Genomic DNA, 17,850 nt, shown 5'->3' with positions numbered 1-17,850 from the left:
TAGTATGTAAGGAGAGGTGCTAGTGAGAGTAGCATAGAAGGAGAGGTGCTGGTGAGAGTAGCGTGGAAAGAGAGGTGCTGGTGAGAGTAGCATGGAAGAAGAGGTGCTGGTGAGAGTAGCATGGAAGGAGAGGTGCTGGTGAGAGTAGCATGGAAGGAGAGGTGCTGGTGAAAGTAGCACCTAATGAGAGGTGTTGGTGAGAGTAGCATGGTAGGAGAGGTGCTGGTGAGAGTAGCACCTAAGGAGAGGTGTTGGTAAGAGTAGCATAGAAAGAGAGGTGTTGGTGAGAGTAGTATGTAAGGAGAGGTGCTAGTGAGAGTAGCATAGAAGGAGAGGTGCTGGTGAGAGTAGCGTGGAAAGAGAGGTGCTGGTGAGAGTAGCATGGAAGAAGAGGTGCTGGTGAGAGTAGCATGGAAGGAGAGGTGCTGGTGAGAGTAGCATGGAAGGAGAGGTGCTGGTGAGAGTAGCACCTAATGAGAGGTGTTGGTGAGAGTAGCATGGAAGGAGAGGTGCTGGTGAGAGTAGCATGGAGGGAGAGGTGATGGTGAGAGTAGCATGGAAGGAGAGGTGCTGGTGAGAGTAGCATGGATGGAGAGGTGATTGTGAGAATAGCATTGAAGGAGAGGTGCGGTGAGAGTAGCATGGAAGGAGAGGTGCTAGTGAGAGTAGCATGGAAGGAGAGGTGCTGGTGAGAGTAACATGGAAGGAGAGGTGCGGTTGAGAGTAACATGGAAGGAGAGGTGTTGATGAGAACAGCATGAGAGGTGTTGGTGAGAGCAGCATGAGACGTGTTGGTGAGAGTAGCATGGAAGGAGAGGTGCTGGTGAGAGTAACATGGAAGGAGAGGTGCTGGTGAGAGCAGCGTTTGAAGGAGACGTGCTGGTGAGAGTAGCATCTAAGGAGAGGAGTTGGTGAGAGAAACATGGAAGGAGAGGTGCTGGTGAGAGTAATATGGAAGGATAGGTGCTGGTGAGAGTAGCATGGAAGGAGAGGTGCTGGTGAGAGTAGCATGGAAGGAGAGGTGCTGGTGAGAGTAGCATGGAAGGTGAGGTGTTGTTGAGAGTATCGTGGAAGAAGAGGTGCTGGTGAGTGTTGCATGGAAGGAGAGGTGCTGGCGAGAGTAGCATCTAAGGAGAGGTGTTAATGAGAGTAGCATGGAAGGAGAGGTGCTGGTGAGAGTACCATCTAAGGAGAGGTGTTTGTGAGAGTAGCATGGAAGGAGAGGTGCTGGTGAGAGTAGCATGGAAGCTGAGGTGTTAGTAAGAGTAGCATAGAAGGAGAGGTGTTGGTGAGAGTAGCATGTAAGGAGAGGTGCTAGTGAGAGTAGCATAGAAGGAGAGGTGCTGGTGAGAGTAGCGTGGAAAGAGAGGTGCTGGTGAGAGTAGCATGGAAGGAGAGGTGCTGGTGAGAGTAGCACAGAAGGAGAGGTGCTGGTGAGAGTAGCACCTAATGAGAGGTGTTGGTGAGAGTAGCATGGTAGGAGAGGTGCTGGTGAGAGTAGCACCTAAGGAGAGGTGTTGGTTAGAGTAGCAAGGAAGAAGAGGTGTTAGCGAGAGTAGCATGGAAGGAGAGGTGCTGGTGAGAGTAGCATGGAAGAAGAGGTGCTGGTGAGAGTAGCATGGAAGGAGAGGTGCTGGTGAGAGTAGCATGGAAGGAGAGGTGCTGGTGAGAGTAGTATGGATGGAGAGGTGATGGTGAGAGTAGCATGGAAGGAGAGGTGCTGGTGAGAGTAGCATGGATGGAGAGGTGATTGTGAGAATAGCATGGAAGGAGAGGTGCGGTGAGAGTAGCATGGAAGGAGAGGTGCGGTTGAGAGTAACATGGAAGGAGAGGTGTTGATGAGAACAGCATGAGAGGTGTTGGTGAGAGCAGCATGAGAGGTGTTGGTGAGAGTAGCATGGAAGGAGAGGTGCTGGTGAGAGTAACATGGAAGGAGAGGTGCTGGTGAGAGCAGCGTTTGAAGGAGACGTGCTGGTGAGAGTAGCATCTAAGGAGAGGAGTTGGTGAGAGAAACATGGAAGGAGAGGTGCTGGTGAGAGTAATATGGAAGGATAGGTGCTGGTGAGAGTAGCATGGAAGGAGAGGTGCTGGTGAGAGTAGCATGGAAGGAGAGGTGCTGGTGAGAGTAGCATGGAAGGTGAGGTGTTGTTGAGAGTATCGTGGAAGAAGAGGTGCTGGTGAGTGTTGCATGGAAGGAGAGGTGCTGGTGAGAGTAGCATCTAAGGAGAGGTGTTAATGAGAGTAGCATGGAAGGAGAGGTGCTGGTGAGAGTACCATCTAAGGAGAGGTGTTGGTGAGAGTAGCATGGAAGGAGAGGTGCTGGTGAGAGTAGCATGGAGGGAGAGGTGATGGTGAGAGTAGCATGGAAGGAGAGGTGCTGGTGAGAGTAGCATGGATGGAGAGGTGATTGTGAGAATAGCATTGAAGGAGAGGTGCGGTGAGAGTAGCATGGAAGGAGAGGTGCTAGTGAGAGTAGCATGGAAGGAGAGGTGCTGGTGAGAGTAACATGGAAGGAGAGGTGCTGGTGAGAGTAGCATGGATGGAGAGGTGATGGTGAGAGTAGCATGGATGGAGAGGTGCTGGTGAGAGTAGCATGGATGAAGAGGTGATGGTGAGAGTAGCATGGAAGGAGAGGTGCTGGTGAGAGTAGCATGGATGGAGAGGTGATTGTGAGAATAGCATGGAAGGAGAGGTGCGGTGAGAGTAGCATGGAAGGAGAGGTGCTTGTGAGAGTAACTTGGAAGTAGAGTTGCTGTTGAGAGTAACATGGAAGGAGAGGTGTTGGTGAGAGCAGCATGAGAGGTGTTGGTGAGAGTAGCATGGAGGGAGAGGTGCTGGTGAGAGTAACATGGAAGGAGAGGTGCTGGTGAGAGCAGCGTTTGAAGGAGACGTGCTGGTGAGAGTAGTATCTAAGGAGAGGAGTTGGTGAGAGTAACATGGATGGAGAGGTGCAGGTGAGAGTAATATAGAAGGAGAGGTGCTGGTGAGAGTAGCATGGAAGGAGAGGTGCTAGTGAGAGTAGCATGGCAGGTGAGGTGTTGGTGAGAGTATCGTGGAAGAAGAGGTGCTGGTGAGTGTTGCATGGAAGGAGAGGTGCTGGTGAGGGTAGTATCTAAGGAGAGGTGTTTTTGAGAGTAGCATGGAAGGAGAGGTGCTGGTGAGAGTAGCATCTAAGGAGAGGTGTTTGTGAGAGTAGCATGGAAGGGGAGGTGCTAGTGAGAGTAGCATGGAAGGAATGGTGCTAGTGAGAGTATCATCTAAGGAGAGGTGTTGGTGAGAGTAGCATGGAAAGAGAGGTGCTGGTGGGAGTAGCACCTAAGGAGAGGTGCTGGTGAGAGTAGCATGGTGGGAGAGGTGCTGGAGAGAGTAGCATGGAAGGAGAGGTGCAGGTGAGAGCAACATGGAAGGAGAGGTGTTGGTGAGGGTAGCATGGAAGGAAAAGTGTTGGTGAAAGTAACATGGAAAGAGAGGTGCTGGTGAGAGTAGCATGGAAGGAGAGGTGCTGGTGAGAGTAGCATGGAAGGAGAGGTGTTGGTAAGAGTAGCATAGAAAGAGAGGTGTTGGTGAGAGTAGTATGTAAGGAGAGGTGCTAGTGAGAGTAGCATAGAAGGAGAGGTGCTGGTGAGAGTAGCGTGGAAAGAGAGGTGCTGGTGAGAGTAGCATGGAAGGAGAGGTGCTGGTGAGAGTAGCATGGAAGGAGAGGTGCTGGTGAAAGTAGCACCTTATGAGAGGTGTTGGTGAGAGTAGCATGGTAGGAGAGGTGCTGGTGAGAGTAGCACCTAAGGAGAGGTGTTGGTTTGAGTAGCATAGAAAGAGAGGTGTTGGTGAGAGTAGTATGTAAGGAGAGGTGCTAGTGAGAGTAGCATAGAAGGAGAGGTGCTGGTGAGAGTAGCGTGGAAAGAGAGGTGCTGGTGAGAGTAGCATGGAAGAAGAGGTGCTGGTGAGAGTAGCATGGAAGGAGAGGTGCTGGTGAGAGTAGCATGGAAGGAGAGGTGCTGGTGAGAGTAGCACCTAATGAGAGGTGTTGGTGAGAGTAGCATGGAAGGAGAGGTGCTGGTGAGAGTAGCATGGAGGGAGAGGTGATGGTGAGAGTAGCATGGAAGGAGAGGTGCTGGTGAGAGTAGCATGGATGGAGAGGTGATTGTGAGAATAGCATTGAAGGAGAGGTGCGGTGAGAGTAGCATGGAAGGAGAGGTGCTAGTGAGAGTAGCATGGAAGGAGAGGTGCTGGTGAGAGTAACATGGAAGGAGAGGTGCGGTTGAGAGTAACATGGAAGGAGAGGTGTTGATGAGAACAGCATGAGAGGTGTTGGTGAGAGCAGCATGAGACGTGTTGGTGAGAGTAGCATGGAAAGAGAGGTGCTGGTGAGAGTAACATGGAAGGAGAGGTGCTGGTGAGAGCAGCGTTTGAAGGAGACGTGCTGGTGAGAGTAGCATCTAAGGAGAGGAGTTGGTGAGAGAAACATGGAAGGAGAGGTGCTGGTGAGAGTAATATGGAAGGATAGGTGCTGGTGAGAGTAGCATGGAAGGAGAGGTGCTGGTGAGAGTAGCATGGAAGGAGAGGTGCTGGTGAGAGTAGCATGGAAGGTGAGGTGTTGTTGAGAGTATCGTGGAAGAAGAGGTGCTGGTGAGTGTTGCATGGAAGGAGAGGTGCTGGTGAGAGTAGCATCTAAGGAGAGGTGTTAATGAGAGTAGCATGGAAGGAGAGGTGCTGGTGAGAGTACCATCTAAGGAGAGGTGTTTGTGAGAGTAGCATGGAAGGAGAGGTGCTGGTGAGAGTAGCATGGAAGCTGAGGTGTTAGTAAGAGTAGCATAGAAGGAGAGGTGTTGGTGAGAGTAGCATGTAAGGAGAGGTGCTAGTGAGAGTAGCATAGAAGGAGAGGTGCTGGTGAGAGTAGCGTGGAAAGAGAGGTGCTGGTGAGAGTAGCATGGAAGGAGAGGTGCTGGTGAGAGTAGCACAGAAGGAGAGGTGCTGGTGAGAGTAGCACCTAATGAGAGGTGTTGGTGAGAGTAGCATGGTAGGAGAGGTGCCGGTGAGAGTAGCACCTAAGGAGAGGTGTTGGTTAGAGTAGCAAGGAAGAAGAGGTGTTAGCGAGAGTAGCATGGAAAGAGAGGTGCTGGTGAGAGTAGCATGGAAGAAGAGGTGCTGGTGAGAGTAGCATGGAAGGAGAGGTGCTGGTGAGAGTAGCATGGAAGGAGAGGTGCTGGTGAGAGTAGTATGGATGGAGAGGTGATGGTGAGAGTAGCATGGAAGGAGAGGTGCTGGTGAGAGTAGCATGGATGGAGAGGTGATTGTGAGAATAGCATGGAAGGAGAGGTGCGGTGAGAGTAGCATGGAAGGAGAGGTGCTAGTGAGAGTAGCATGGAAGGAGAGGTGCTGGTGAGAGTAACATGGAAGGAGAGGTGCTGTTGAGAGTAACATGGAAGGAGAGGTGTTGGTGAGAGCAGCATGAGAGGTGTTGGTGAGAGTAGCATGGAAGGAGAGGTGCTGGTGAGAGTAACATGGAAGGAGAGATGCTGGTGAGAGCAGCGTTTGAAGGAGACGTGCTGGTGACAGTAGCATCTAAGGAGAGGAGTTGGTGAGAGTAACATGGAAGGAGAGGTGCTGGTGAGAGTAATATGGAAGGAGAGGTGCTGGTGAGAGTAGCGAGGAAGGAGAGGTGCTGGTGAGAGTAGCATGGCAGGTGAGGTGTTGGTGAGAGTATCGTGGAAGAAGAGGTGCTGGTGAGTGTTGCATGGAAGGAGAGGTGCTGGTGAGAGTAGCATCTAAGGAGAGGTGTTTGTGAGAGTAGCATGGAAGCGGAGGTGCTGGTGAGAGAAGCATGGAAGGAAATGTGCTAGTGAGAGTATCATCTAAGGAGAGGTGTTGGTGAGAGTAGCATGGAAGGAGAGGTGCTGGTGAGAGTAACATGGAAGGAGAGGTGTTGGTGAAAGTAGCATTGAAGGAGATGGGTTGCTGAGAGTAGTATGGAATGAGAGGTGCTGGTGAGAGTAGCATGGAAGGAGAGGTGTTGGTGAGAGTAGCATGGTGGGAGAGGTGCTGGAGAGAGTAGCATGGAAGGAGAGGTGCAGGTGAGATCAACATGGAAGGAGAGGTGTTGGTGAGGGTAGCATGGAAGGAAAAGTGTTGGTGAAAGTAACATGGAAAGAGAGGTGTTGGTGAGAGTAGCATGGAAGGAGAGGTGTTAGTGAGAGTAGCATGGAAGGAGAGGTGCTGGTATTAGTTGCATCTAAGGAGAGGTGTTGGTGAGAGTAACATGGAAGGAGAGGTGCTGGTGAGAGTTGCATGGAAGGAAAGGTACTGGTGAGAGAAGCATGGAAGGAGAGGTGTTGGTGAGAGTAGCATGGAAGGAGAGGTGCTGGTGAGAGTAGGATGGAAGGAAAAGTGTTGGTGAAAGTAACATGGAAAGAGAGGTGTTGGTGAGAGTAGCATGGAAGGAGAGGTGCTGGTGAGAGTAGCATGGAAGGAGAGGTGCTGGTGAGAGTAGCACCTAAGGAGAGGTGATGGTGAGAGTAGCACGAAAGGAGAGGTGCTGGTGAGAGTAGCATGGAAGGAGAGGTGCTAGTGAGAGTAGCATAGAAGGAGAGGTGCTGGTGAGAGTAGCGTGGAAAGAGAGGTGCTGGTGAGAGTAGCATGGAAGTAGAGGTGTTGGTGAGAGTAGCACAGGAGAGGTGCTGGTGAGAGTAGCACCTAATGAGAGGTGTTGGTGAGAGTACCATGGTAGGAGAGGTGCTGGTGAGAGTAGCACCTAAGGAGAGGTGTTTGTGTGAGTAGCATAGAAGGAGAGGTGTTGGAGAGAGTAACATGGAAGGAGAGGTGTTGGTGAAAGTAGCATGGAAGGAGATGGGTTGCTGAGAGTAGTATGGAAGGAGAGGTGCTGGTGAGAGTAGCATGGAAGGAGAGTTGTTGGTTAGAGTAGCATGGAAAGAGAGGTGCTGGTGGGAGTAGCACCTAAGGAGAGGTGCTGGTGAGAGTAGCATGGTGGGAGAGGTGCTGGAGAGAGTAGCATGGAAGGAGAGGTGCAGGTGAGAGCGACATGGAAGGAGAGGTGTTGGTGAGGGTAGCATGGAAGGAAAAGTGTTGGTGAAAGTAACATGGAAAGAGAGGTGTTGGTGAGAGTAGCATCGAAGGAGAGGTGTTAGTGAGAGTAGCATGGAAGGAGAGGTGCTGGTATTAGTTGCATCTAAGGAGAGGTGTTGGTGAGAGTAACATTGAAGGAGAGGTGCTGGTGAGAGTAGCATGGAAGGAAAGGTACTGGTGAGAGAAGCAAGGAAGGAGAGGTGTTGGTGAGAGTAGCATGGAAGGAGAGGTGCTGGTGAGAGTAGGATGGATGGAGAGGTGCTGGTGAGAGTAGCATGGATGGAGAGGTGCTGGAGAGAGTAGGATGGAAGGAAAAGTGTTGGTGAAAGAAAGTAACATGGAAGGAGAGGTGTTGGTGAGAGTAGCATGAAAGGAGAGGTGTTAGTGAGAGTAGCATGGAAGGAGAGTTGCTGGTATTAGTTGCATCTAAGGATAGGTGTTGGTGAGAATAACATGGAAGGAGAGGTGCTGGTGAGAGTAGCATGGAAAGAAAGGTACTGAAGAGAGAAGCATGGAAGGAGAGGTGCTGGTGAGAGTAGCATGGAAGGAGAGGTGCTGGTGAGAGTAGCACCTAAGGAGAGGTGATGGTGAGAGTAGCACGGAAGGAGAGGTGCTGGTGAGAGTAGCATGGAAGGAGAGGTGCTGGTGAGAGTAGCAGGGAAGAAGAGGTGCTGGTGAGAGTAGCATGGAAGGAGAGGTGCTGGTGAGAGTAGCATGGAAGGAGAGGTGCTGGTGAGAGTAGCATGGAGGGAGAGGTGATGGTGAGAGTAGCATGGAAGGAGAGGTGCTGGTGAGAGTAGCATGGATGGAGAGGTGATTGTGAGAATAGCATTGAAGGAGAGGTGCGGTGAGAGTAGCATGGAAGGAGAGGTGCTAGTGAGAGTAGCATGGAAGGAGAGGTGCTGGTGAGAGTAACATGGAAGGAGAGGTGCGGTTGAGAGTAACATGGAAGGAGAGGTGTTGATGAGAACAGCATGAGAGGTGTTGGTGAGAGCAGCATGAGACGTGTTGGTGAGAGTAGCATGGAAGGAGAGGTGCTGGTGAGAGTAGCATGGAAGGAGAGGTGTTGGTAAGAGTAGCATAGAAAGAGAGGTGTTGGTGAGAGTAGTATGTAAGGAGAGGTGCTAGTGAGAGTAGCATAGAAGGAGAGGTGCTGGTGAGAGTAGCGTGGAAAGAGAGGTGCTGGTGAGAGTAGCATGGAAGAAGAGGTGCTGGTGAGAGTAGCATGGAAGGAGAGGTGCTGGTGAGAGTAGCATGGAAGGAGAGGTGCTGGTGAAAGTAGCACCTAATGAGAGGTGTTGGTGAGAGTAGCATGGTAGGAGAGGTGCTGGTGAGAGTAGCACCTAAGGAGAGGTGTTGGTAAGAGTAGCATAGAAAGAGAGGTGTTGATGAGAGTAGTATGTAAGGAGAGGTGCTAGTGAGAGTAGCATAGAAGGAGAGGTGCTGGTGAGAGTAGCGTGGAAAGAGAGGTGCTGGTGAGAGTAGCATGGAAGAAGAGGTGCTGGTGAGAGTAGCATGGAAGGAGAGGTGCTGGTGAGAGTAGCATGGAAGGAGAGGTGCTGGTGAGAGTAGCACCTAATGAGAGGTGTTGGTGAGAGTAGCATGGAAGGAGAGGTGCTGGTGAGAGTAGCATGGAGGGAGAGGTGATGGTGAGAGTAGCATGGAAGGAGAGGTGCTGGTGAGAGTAGCATGGATGGAGAGGTGATTGTGAGAATAGCATTGAAGGAGAGGTGCGGTGAGAGTAGCATGGAAGGAGAGGTGCTAGTGAGAGTAGCATGGAAGGAGAGGTGCTGGTGAGAGTAACATGGAAGGAGAGGTGCGGTTGAGAGTAACATGGAAGAAGAGGTGTTGATGAGAACAGCATGAGAGGTGTTGGTGAGAGCAGCATGAGACGTGTTGGTGAGAGTAGCATGGAAGGAGAGGTGCTGGTGTGAGTAACATGGAAGGAGAGGTGCTGGTGAGAGCAGCGTTTGAAGGAGACGTGCTGGTGAGAGTAGCATCTAAGGAGAGGAGTTGGTGAGAGAAACATGGAAGGAGAGGTGCTGGTGAGAGTAATATGGAAGGATAGGTGCTGGTGAGAGTAGCATGGAAGGAGAGGTGCTGGTGAGAGTAGCATGGAAGGAGAGGTGCTGGTGAGAGTAGCATGGAAGGTGAGGTGTTGTTGAGAGTATCGTGGAAGAAGAGGTGCTGGTGAGTGTTGCATGGACGGAGAGGTGCTGGTGAGAGTAGCATCTAAGGAGAGGTGTTAATGAGAGTAGCATGGAAGGAGAGGTGCTGGTGAGAGTACCATCTAAGGAGAGGTGTTTGTGAGAGTAGCATGGAAGGAGAGGTGCTGGTGAGAGTAGCATGGAAGCTGAGGTGTTAGTAAGAGTAGCATAGAAGGAGAGGTGTTGGTGAGAGTAGCATGTAAGGAGAGGTGCTAGTGAGAGTAGCATAGAAGGAGAGGTGCTGGTGAGAGTAGCGTGGAAAGAGAGGTGCTGGTGAGAGTAGCATGGAAGGAGAGGTGCTGGTGAGAGTAGCACAGAAGGAGAGGTGCTGGTGAGAGTAGCACCTAATGAGAGGTGTTGGTGAGAGTAGCATGGTAGGAGAGGTGCTGGTGAGAGTAGCACCTAAGGAGAGGTGTTGGTTAGAGTAGCAAGGAAGAAGAGGTGTTAGCGAGAGTAGCATGGAAGGAGAGGTGCTGGTGAGAGTAGCATGGAAGAAGAGGTGCTGGTGAGAGTAGCATGGAAGGAGAGGTGCTGGTGAGAGTAGCATGGAAGGAGAGGTGCTATTGAGAGTAGTATGGATGGAGAGGTGATGGTGAGAGTAGCATGGAAGGAGAGGTGCTGGTGAGAGTAGGATGAATGGAGAGGTGATTGTGAGAATAGCATGGAAGGAGAGGTGCGGTGAGAGTAGCATGGAAGGAGAGGTGCTAGTGAGAGTAGCATGGAAGGAGAGGTGCTGGTGAGAGTAACATGGAAGGAGAGGTGCTGTTGAGAGTAACATGGAAGGAGAGGTGTTGGTGAGAGCAGCATGAGAGGTGTTGGTGAGAGTAGCATGGAAGGAGAGGTGCTGGTGAGAGTAACATGGAAGGAGAGGTGCTGGTGAGAGCAGCGTTTGAAGGAGACGTGCTGGTGACAGTAGCATCTAAGGAGAGGAGTTGGTGAGAGTAACATGGAAGGAGAGGTGCTGGTGAGAGTAATATGGAAGGAGAGGTGCTGGTGAGAGTAGCGAGGAAGGAGAGGTGCTGGTGAGAGTAGCATGGCAGGAAATGTGCTAGTGAGAGTATCATCTAAGGAGAGGTGTTGGTGAGAGTAGCATGGAAGGAGAGGTGTTGGTGAGAGTAACATGGAAGGAGAGGTGTTGGTGAAAGTAGCATTGAAGGAGATGGGTTGCTGAGAGTAGTATGGAATGAGAGGTGCTGGTGAGAGTAGCATGGAAGGAGAGGTGTTGGTGAGAGTAGCATGGTGGGAGAGGTGCTGGAGAGAGTAGCATGGAAGGAGAGGTGCAGGTGAGATCAACATGGAAGGAGAGGTGTTGGTGAGGGTAGCATGGAAGGAAAAGTGTTGGTGAAAGTAACATGGAAAGAGAGGTGTTGGTGAGAGCAGCATGAGAGGTGTTGGTGAAAGTAGCATGGAAGGAGATGGGTTGCTGAGAGTAGTATGGAAGGAGAGGTGCTGGTGAGAGTAACATGGAAGGAGAGGTGTTGGTGAGAGCAGCATGAGAGGTGTTGGTGAAAGTAGCATGGAAGGAGATGGGTTGCTGAGAGTAGTATGGAAGGAGAGGTGCTGGTGAGAGTAGCATGAAAGGAGAGGTGTTGGTTAGAGTAGCATGGAAAGAGAGGTGCTGGTGGGAGTAGCACCTAAGGAGAGGTGCTGGTGAGAGTAGCATGGTGGGAGAGGTGCTGGAGAAGGTAGCATGGAAGGAGAGGTGCAGGTGAGAGCGACATGGAAGGAGAGGTGTTGGTGAGGGTAGCATGGAAGGAAAAGTGTTGGTGAAAGTAACATGGAAAGAGAGGTGTTGGTGAGAGTAGCATCGAAGGAGAGGTGTTAGTGAGAGTAGCATGGAAGGAGAGGTGCTGGTATTAGTTGCATCTAAGGAGAGGTGTTGGTGAGAGTAACATTGAAGGAGAGGTGCTGGTGAGAGTAGCATGGAAGGAAAGGTACTGGTGAGAGAAGCAAGGAAGGAGAGGTGTTGGTGAGAGTAGCATGGAAGAAGAGGTGCTGGTGAGAGTAGGATGGATGGAGAGGTGCTGGAGAGAGTAGGATGGAAGGAAAAGTGTTGGTGAAAGAAAGTAACATGGAAGGAGAGGTGTTGGTGAGAGTAGCATGAAAGGAGAGGTGTTAGTGAGAGTAGCATGGAAGGAGTGTTGCTGGTATTAGTTGCATCTAAGGATAGGTGTTGGTGAGAATAACATGGAAGGAGAGGTGCTGGTGAGAGTAGCATGGAAAGAAAGGCACTGAAGAGAGAAGCATGGAAGGAGAGGTGCTGGTGAGAGTAGCATGGAAGGAGAGGTGCTGGTGAGAGTAGCACCTAAGGAGAGGTGATGGTGAGAGTAGCACGGAAGGAGAGGTGCTGGTGAGAGTAGCATGGAAGGAGAGGTGCTGGTGAGATTAGCAGGGAAGAAGAGGTGCTGGTGAGAGTAGCATGGAAGGAGAGGTGCTGGTGAGAGTAGCATGGAAGGAGAGGTGCTGGTGAGAGTAGCATGGAGGGAGAGGTGATGGTGAGAGTAGCATGGAAGGAGAGGTGCTGGTGAGAGTAGCATGGATGGAGAGGTGATTGTGAGAATAGCATTGAAGGAGAGGTGCGGTGAGAGTAGCATGGAAGGAGAGGTGCTAGTGAGAGTAGCATGGAAGGAGAGGTGCTGGTGAGAGTAACATGGAAGGAGAGGTGCGGTTGAGAGTAACATGGAAGGAGAGGTGTTGGTGAGAACAGCATGAGAGGTGTTGGTGAGAGCAGCATGAGAGGTGTTGGTGAGAGTAGCATGGAAGGAGAGGTGCTGGTGAGAGTACCATGGAAGGAGAGGTGCTGGTGAGAGCAGCGTTTGAAGGAGACGTGCTGGTGAGAGTAGCATCTAAGGAGAGGAGTTGGTGAGAGAAACATGGAAGGAGAGGTGCTGGTGAGAGTAATATGGAAGGATTGGTGCTGGTGAGAGTAGCATGGAAGGAGAGGTGCTGGTGAGAGTAGCATGGAAGGAGAGGTGCTGGTGAGAGTAGCATGGAAGGTGAGGTGTTGTTGAGAGTATCGTGGAAGAAGAGGTGCTGGTGAGTGTTGCATGGAAGGAGAGGTGCTGGTGAGAGTAGCATCTAAGGAGAGGTGTTAATGAGAGTAGCATGGAAGGAGAGGTGCTGGTGAGAGTAGCATCTAAGGAGAGGTGTTTGTGAGAGTAGCATGGAAGGAGAGGTGCTGGTGAGAGTAGCATGGAAGGAGAGGAGCTGGTGAGAGTAGCGTGGAAAGAGAGGTGCTGGTGAGAGTAGCATGGAAGGAGAGGTGCTGGTGAGAGTAGCACAGAAGGAGAGGTGCTGGTGAGAGTAGCACCTAATGAGAGGTGTTGGTGAGAGTAGCATGGTAGGAGAGGTGCTGGTGAGAGTAGCACCTAAGGAGAGGTGTTGGTTAGAGTAGCAAGGAAGAAGAGGTGTTAGCGAGAGTAGCATGGCAGGAGAGGTGCTGGTGAGAGTAGCATGGAAGAAGAGGTGCTGGTGAGAGTAGCATGGAAGGAGAGGTGCTGGTGAGAGTAGCATGGAAGGAGAGGAGGTAGTGAGAGTAGTATGGATGGAGAGGTGATGGTGAGAGTAGCATGGAAGGAGAGGTGCTGGTGAGAGTAGTATGGATGGAGAGGTGATTGTGAGAATAGCATGGAAGGAGAGGTGCGGTGAGAGTAGCATGGAAGGAGAGGTGGTAGTGAGAGTAGCATGGAAGGAGAGGTGCTGGTGAGAGTAACATGGAAGGAGAGGTGCTGTTGAGAGTAACATGGAAGGAGAGGTGTTGGTGAGAGCAGCATGAGATGTGTTGGTGAGAGTAGCATGGAAGGAGAGGTGCTGGTGAGAGTAACATGGAAGGAGAGGTGCTGGTGAGAGCAGCGTTTGAAGGAGACGTGCTGGTGACAGTAGCATCTAAGGAGAGGAGTTGGTGAGAGTAACATGGAAGGAGAGGTGCTGGTGAGAGTAATATGGAAGGAGAGGTGCTGGTGAGAGTAGCATGGAAGGAGAGGCGCTGGTGAGAGTAGCATGGCAGGTGAGGTGTTGGTGAGAGTATCGTGGAAGAAGAGGTGCTGGTGAGTACTCACCTAGTTGTACTCACCTAGTTGTGTTTGCGGGGGTTGAGCTCTGGCTCTTTGGTCCCGCCTCTCAACCGTCAATCAACAGGTGTACAGATTCCTGAGCCTATCGGGCTCTGTCATATCTACACTTGAAACTGTGTATGGAGTCAGCCTCCACCACATCACTTCCTAATGCATTCCATTTGTCAACCACTCTGACACTAAAAAAGTTCTTTCTAATATCTCTGTGGCTCATTTGGGCACTCAGTTTCCACCTGTGTCCCCTAGTACGTGTGCCCCTTGTGTTAAATAGACTGTCTTTATCTACCCTATCAATCCCCTTCAGAATCTTGAATGTGGTGATCATGTCCCCCCTAACTCTTCTGTCTTCCAGCGAAGTGAGGTTTAATTCCCGTAGTCTCTCCTCGTAGCTCATACCTCTCAGCTCGGGTACTAGTCTGGTGGCAAACCTTTGAACCTTTTCCAGTTTAGTCTTATCCTTGACTAGATATGGACTCCATGCTGGGGCTGCATACTCCAGGATTGGCCTGACATATGTGGTATACAAAGTTCTGAATGATTCTTTACACAAGTTTCTGAATGCCGTTCGTATGTTGGCCAGCCTGGCATATGCCGCTGATGTTATCCGCTTGATATGTGCTGCAGGAGACAGGTCTGGCGTGATATCAACCCCCAAGTCTTTTTCCTTCTCTGACTCCTGAAGAATTTCCTCTCCCAGATGATACCTTGTATCTGGCCTCCTGCTCCCTACACCTATCTTCATTACATTACATTTGGTTGGGTTAAACTCTAACAACCATTTGTTCGACCATTCCTTCAGCTTGTCTAGGTCTTCTTGAAGCCTCAAACAGTCCTCTTCCGTTTTAATCCTTCTCATAATTTTAGCATCGTCCGCAAACATTGAGAGAAATGAATCGATACCCTCCGGGAGATCATTTACATATATCAGAAACAAGATAGGACCGAGTACAGAGCCCTGTGGGACTCCACTGGTGACTTCACGCCAATCGGAGGTCTCACCCCTCACCGTAACTCTCTGCTTCCTATTGCTTAGATACTCCCTTATCCACTGGAGCACCTTACCAGCTACACCTGCCTGTCTCTCCAGCTTATGTACCAGCCTCTTATGCGGTACTGTGTCAAAGGCTTTCCGACAATCCAAGAAAATGCAGTCCGCCCAGCCCTCTCTTTCTTGCTTAATCTGTGTCACCTGATCGTAGAATTCTATCAAGCCTGTAAGGCAAGATTTACCCTCCCTGAATCCATGTTGGCGATTTGTCACGAAGTCCCTTCTCTCCAGATGTGTTACCAGGTTTTTTCTCACGATCTTCTCCATCACCTTGCATGGTATACAAGTCAAGGACACTGGCCTGTAGTTCAGTGCCTCTTGTCTGTCGCCCTTTTTGTATATTGGGATCACATTCGCCGTCTTCCATATTTCTGGTAGGTCTCCCGTCTCTAGTGACTTACTATACACTATGGAGAGTGGCAGGCAAAGTGCCTCTGCACACTCTTTCAGTACCCATGGTGAGATCCCATCTGGACCAACAGCCTTTCTAACATCCAGATCCAGCAGGTGTCTCTTGACCTCCTCTCTCGTAATTTCGAACTCCTCCAAGGCCGCCTGGTTTACCTCCCTTTCTCCTAGCACAGTGACCTCACCCTGTTCTATTGTGAAGACCTCCTGGAACCTCTTGTTGAGTTCCTCACACACCTCTCTGTCATTCTCTGTATACCTGTCCTCGCCTGTTCTAAGTTTCAATACCTGTTCTTTCACTGTTGTTTTCCTTCTGATGTGACTGTGGAGTAGCTTTGGTTCGGTCTTGGCTTTGTTTGCTATATCATTTTCAAAATTTTTCTCTGCTTCTCTTCTCACCCTGACGTACTCATTCCTGGTTCTCTGGTATCTCTCTCTGCTTTCTGGTGTTCTGTTAGCATGAGTGTTGCATGGAAGGAGAGGTGCTGGTGAGAGTAGCATCTAAGGAGAGGTGTTTGTGAAAGTAGCATGGAAGGGGAGGTGCTGGTGAGAGTACCATGGAAGGAAAGGTGCTAGTGAGAGTATCATCTAAGGAGAGGTGTTGGTGAGAGTAGCATGGACGGAGAGGTGTTGGTGAGAGTAACATGGAAGGAGAGGTGTTGGTGAAAGTAGCCTGGAAGGAGATGGGTTGCTGAGAGTAGTATGGAAGGAGAGGTGCTGGTGAGAGTAGCATGGAAGGAGAGGTGTTGGTGAGAGTAGCATGGAAAGAGAGGTGCTGGTGGGAGTAGCACCTAAGGAGAGGTGCTGCTGAGAGTAGCATGGTGGGAGAGGTGCTGGAGAGAGTAGCATGGAAGGAGAGGTGCAGGTGAGAGCAACATGGAAGGAGAGGTGTTGGTGAGGGTAGCATGGAAGGAAAAGTGTTGGTGAAAGTAACATGGAAAGAGAGGTGTTGGTGAGAGTAGCATGGAAGGAGTGGTGCTGGTGGGAGTAGCATGGAAGGAAAGGTACTGGTGCGAGAAGCATGGAAGGAGAGGTGTTGGTGAGAGTAGCATGGAAGGAGAGGTGCTGGTGAGAGTAGGATGGAAGGAAAAGTGTTGGTGAAAGTAACATGGAAAGAGAGGTGTTGGTGAGAGTAGCATGGAAGGAGAGGTGCTGGTGGGAGTAGCATGGAAGGAAAGGTACTGGTGAGAGAAGCATGGAAGGAGAGGTGTTGGTGAGAGTAGCATGGAAGGACAGGTGCTGGTGAGAGTAGGATGGAAGGAAAAGTGTTGGTGAAAGTAACATGGAAAGAGAGGTGTTGGTGAGAGTAGCATGGAAGGAGAGGTACTGGTGAGAGTAGCATGGAAGGAGAGGTGCTGGTGAGAGTAGCACCTAAGGAGAGGTGATGGTGAGAGTAGCACGAAAGGAGAGGTGCTGGTGAGAGTAGCATGGAAGGAGAGGTGCTGGTGAGAGTAGCATGGAAGAAGAGGTGCAGGTGAGAGTAGCATGGAAGGAGAGGTGCTGGTGAGAGTAGCATGGAAGGAGAGGTGCTGGTGAGAGTAGCATGGAAGGAGAGGTGCTGGTGAGAGTAGCATGGAGGGAGAGGTGATGGTGAGAGTAGCATGGAAGGAGAGGTGCTGGTGAGAGTAGCATGGATGGAGAGGTGATTGTGAGAATAGCATGGAAGGAGAGGTGCGGTGAGAGTAGCATGGAAGGAGAGGTGCTAGTGAGAGTAGCATGGAAGGAGAGGTGCTGGTATTAGTTGCATCTAAGGAGAGGTGTTGGTGAGAGTAACATGGAAGGAGAGGTGCTGGTGGGAGTAGCATGGAAGGAAAGGTACTGGTGAGAGAAGCATGGAAGGAGAGGTGTTGGTGAGAGTAGCATGGAAGGAGAGGTGCTGGTGAGAGTAGCACAGAAGGAGAGGTGCTGGTGAGAGTAGCACCTAATGAGAGGTGTTGGTGAGAGTAGCATGGTAGGAGAGGTGCTGGTGAGAGTAGCACCTAAGGAGAGGTGTTGGTTAGAGTAGCAAGGAAGAAGAGGTGTTAGCGAGAGTAGCATGGCAGGAGAGGTGCTGGTGAGAGTAGCATGGAAGAAGAGGTGCTGGTGAGAGTAGCATGGAAGGAGAGGTGCTGGTGAGAGTAGCATGGAAGGAGAGGAGGTAGTGAGAGTAGTATGGATGGAGAGGTGATGGTGAGAGTAGCATGGAAGGAGAGGTGCTGGTGAGAGTAGTATGGATGGAGAGGTGATTGTGAGAATAGCATGGAAGGAGAGGTGCGGTGAGAGTAGCATGGAAGGAGAGGTGGTAGTGAGAGTAGCATGGAAGGAGAGGTGCTGGTGAGAGTAACATGGAAGGAGAGGTGCTGTTGAGAGTAACATGGAAGGAGAGGTGTTGGTGAGAGCAGCATGAGATGTGTTGGTGAGAGTAGCATGGAAGGAGAGGTGCTGGTGAGAGTAACATGGAAGGAGAGGTGCTGGTGAGAGCAGCGTTTGAAGGAGACGTGCTGGTGACAGTAGCATCTAAGGAGAGGAGTTGGTGAGAGTAACATGGAAGGAGAGGTGCTGGTGAGAGTAATATGGAAGGAGAGGTGCTGGTGAGAGTAGCATGGAAGGAGAGGCGCTGGTGAGAGTAGCATGGCAGGTGAGGTGTTGGTGAGAGTATCGTGGAAGAAGAGGTGCTGGTGAGTACTCACCTAGTTGTACTCACCTAGTTGTGTTTGCGGGGGTTGAGCTCTGGCTCTTTGGTCCCGCCTCTCAACCGTCAATCAACAGGTGTACAGATTCCTGAGCCTATCGGGCTCTGTCATATCTACACTTGAAACTGTGTATGGAGTCAGCCTCCACCACATCACTTCCTAATGCATTCCATTTGTCAACCACTCTGACACTAAAATAGTTCTTTCTAATATCTCTGTGGCTCATTTGGGCACTCAGTTTCCACCTGTGTCCCCTAGTACGTGTGCCCCTTGTGTTAAATAGACTGTCTTTATCTACCCTATCAATCCCCTTCAGAATCTTGAATGTGGTGATCATGTCCCCCCTAACTCTTCTGTCTTCC

The sequence above is a fragment of the Procambarus clarkii genome, unplaced genomic scaffold (assembly GCF_040958095.1).
Source record: "Procambarus clarkii isolate CNS0578487 unplaced genomic scaffold, FALCON_Pclarkii_2.0 HiC_scaffold_99, whole genome shotgun sequence".
Classification (NCBI taxonomy): domain Eukaryota; kingdom Metazoa; phylum Arthropoda; class Malacostraca; order Decapoda; family Cambaridae; genus Procambarus; species Procambarus clarkii.
The sequence above is the reverse complement of the archived record's forward strand: the minus strand, read 5'-3'. Positions refer to the sequence as shown.